Here is a 3,249-nt window from a genome sequence, read left to right as displayed (position 1 = left end):
GGTGGACGGTGATAGCCATAGGCTTGTGGTACTGAGCCCTTATGCTGTAGGGTCTGCATTAACTCTGGGTAGTCTCAGAATTTAACTGAATTGTTGAACACCAAATCCAAAACAACTCCCTCCAGTAGCAGACATCATTGGACACTTATCCAGAAATCATTTTCCTTTTCCTCCTCACTGGCAGAGCTCTATTTTTTGTTTCCATGTCAACTATCCCTCTATGATTTGAGTACATTTTGATTAATCTAAGCCAGTGGTTCTCGAACTTTTTAGTTTCAGGATCTCTTGACACTCTTAACAGTTGAGAACTTCAAAGAACTTTTGTGTTATGTATCGTTACTCATATTAGAAATGAAAACCAGAAAATATTTATGTATTGATTTATTTTAAAATAATAATAATATCCCCACTATATGTTAATTTAAATAATATTTTAATGGGAAAAAAAACCCACTATATTTTCCAAAATAAAATGTGTAGTTAGAAGAGTGGCACTGTTTTACATTTTTGCAAATCTCTCTTGATGTCTGACTTAATAGAAGACAGACTCTCATATCTGCATCTGCATTCAATCCATTGCCATCCATATCACATAGTCTCGGGAAGACTCCACTGTTCATTCCCAAGAGAAGGAGAATGAAAAGTAAAATATGAAAAATAGACTATCTAAAAGGATCTCTGGGACTTCCCAGACCACATTTTAGGAGCCAATCATTGTGATCCCTTAGAGGCGAGCATGGAACCTAATTCTCAAAGAAACATGAAGGGACATCTTCTAGAGGGCTTTTGGAAAAGGTTTCTTTGCCCTTAAAAGAAAAAAAAAAGAGAAATGTTTATCAGCCAGCAATTGTTTTAAGAATAGAAATCTCTCTAAATATATCAAACATTTAATACAGATTTAATACGGAAAATAAGGTCCGTGGAAAGCAATGGAAGGTCTGGGAGGGCAGATGTCAGAGGCTGACACTGAACTTTAGTTCAACATCACATCGCTGCAGCTGCAATTCAAAGATTAGGAAGCTGCCACAACTACCTTGCACTCACGAAACTAGTGATTAGACTTGAGATCCCATTTTAAACACTTATCACCTTAGACATCTCAGGCACGAGAAATTGATTTCCATTTCATTTCCAACTTTTACTTCTCTGTACTACACTTACGTAGCAGGACCTGATCCATAGCCAGAATTCTAGCTGCCAAGAAATCTGGAAAATATGGTATTTAGCGTTCTAGATCCTCCAAATAATAGATAAGTAAAGTGGATATTGAGAGAACCAATCCAAAGACCGACTAAAAAAAGGCAAAAGAAGACATGAATTTTTCTTTCTACAACATACCGTGATGCCTGGCAACCCTGAAGTGAGCTAAGAGAAGCACATGAAAATAGAACATGCTGAGGATGGCAGAGGGGAGTGGGGCAGGACACTGGGTTTTGACAACATAATTGAGCTTCTCAATTAACCAACTCTGAAACTGCTTACCTCTAGTTCTGTTATTATATACAATAATAAATCTTGTCTACGGCCATGCCACCCTGAACATGCACGATTCTGTCTGATCTCGGAAGCTAGGCAGAGTTGGGCCTGGTTAGTACTTGGATGGGAGATCACCTAGGAAGACCAGGTGCTGTAGGTGTAAATAAATAAATAAATAAATAAATAAATAAATAAATAAATAAATAAATAAATAAAATAATAATAAATCTCATTATTTAAATTATTTTAAGTTGGGTTTTCACCCAACTTCTCCTTTCTTCCCTTATAGTCTTCTCCTGCCTTCAAGCCCTAGCCTTTAGGATTTCACATATATAAAGTAAACAATGCTTCTCTCTTCAATCTCAGCTACAATCTTCCTACAATATGCTTTCTCTGAAGAACTCGACTTACTATCGTATCTCCAGAGAACTGAGGTAGTTACTTAAATGGTAAGATTTTAAGGCTCTTACTTAAAAAATCCATTAAAGGCTCCTAGTTTAAATATCTTCCCCTCCAGTGCACATAGAGACTTCACCATTAGAAAGTCATTTCTTTGAGTTGAGACATTTTATCTCAAGAAGTCATTTTAAATTTATGGATGAAATCATATAATGTCTAAGATTTGCTTAGAAATTATCCAGTGGTGGAGATAAGGCATGGGTAGGAATATAGATGAAACAAAATTGACCATGAGTGAATAAGAATGTTGAAGCTAAGTAATGGGTACATAGGAGTAAAGAAAAAAAAATCTTTTGCACATGTTTGAGATTTCTCATATTAGATCATTAAAAGAAATCATCTAGAAAATTACAAACACTTCACCTGAGGATTATACAATAAGACATTATCAGAAATTAAAACTTAAAACTCTCCATTGTAAGAACTGAGCTAGAGGTTGTGGGATGCAAGCTTCCTTTGGGAAGGGAAAAAAGATGAGGCAGAGGTTGCTGTACATGGTGGTTTGACAATCGTATGCTCTAGTCATGCTGACAATTTTGTTGATCCACACAGTTCGTGATGAGGCATAGTTAAAGTTATTTTGTTATCTACATTCAAATATTAAAATATTTTACGTAAATGAATATAGATTTTCATCTTCTGCTGAAAGCATACAATCTGTCCACACTGGAACCTCATTTCCATGAACAATATACATTCTCTGGTTTGCCAGAAACCTCACCAAGTTTGCTTGACACAGTGACATTCAGTATAGATAGGAGAGCCAGATTGCTCTGGGTTTTAATTCTGGCTCCACTACTTTGTGCTCTTAGACGAGTTATTTATTCTCTCTGTGCTACATTTTCCTCATGCGTAAAATGGGGATTATAATAGTAACTATATCAGTGAGTTATTGAGAGGATTAAATGAGTCCATATACGTAAAGTGCTGAGCACATGATAACAGCTATATATTTGTATATATTTGTAATCAGCATTATATCATCAGTATAATTTTCTTGGTTCCTAAAAGCATTTGAGTTTGCCATTCCTGGCTCAGATTCAAACTTTAACGTATATTAAAACACAGTGTTTAGCTTCAAATGCAATTTCTCATTTCCCAGCCCAAACTTGTTCAGTAAGTTCAATCTGAGAATCAAGGGATATACATTTTAACAAGCAACCTAATAGTCAAACATCACTCTCAATATGGCATTACTTATTTTTATTTAATTATTACATAAATTATGGGACCAACACATTATTGGGAAGAAGTCCATGTGACAACGAAGGCAGAGACTGAAGTATTGCATAACAAGCCAAGAAATGCCAAGAA

At 35.5% G+C, this 3,249-nt stretch overlaps 1 pseudogene; it reads left to right on the top strand.

Annotated features, from left to right (window-relative positions):
- The first annotated feature begins 1,517 nt into the window (after positions 1-1,517).
- LOC112473625 lies at positions 1,518-1,636 on the top strand (annotated as a pseudogene).
- Positions 1,637-3,249: the final 1,613 nt, after the last annotated feature.

This window comes from Pteropus alecto, unplaced genomic scaffold (genome assembly GCF_000325575.1).
Source record: "Pteropus alecto unplaced genomic scaffold, ASM32557v1 scaffold109, whole genome shotgun sequence".
Classification (NCBI taxonomy): domain Eukaryota; kingdom Metazoa; phylum Chordata; class Mammalia; order Chiroptera; family Pteropodidae; genus Pteropus; species Pteropus alecto.
Note: the sequence above shows the minus strand (reverse complement) of the source record. Positions and strands in the feature narration are given on the sequence as shown.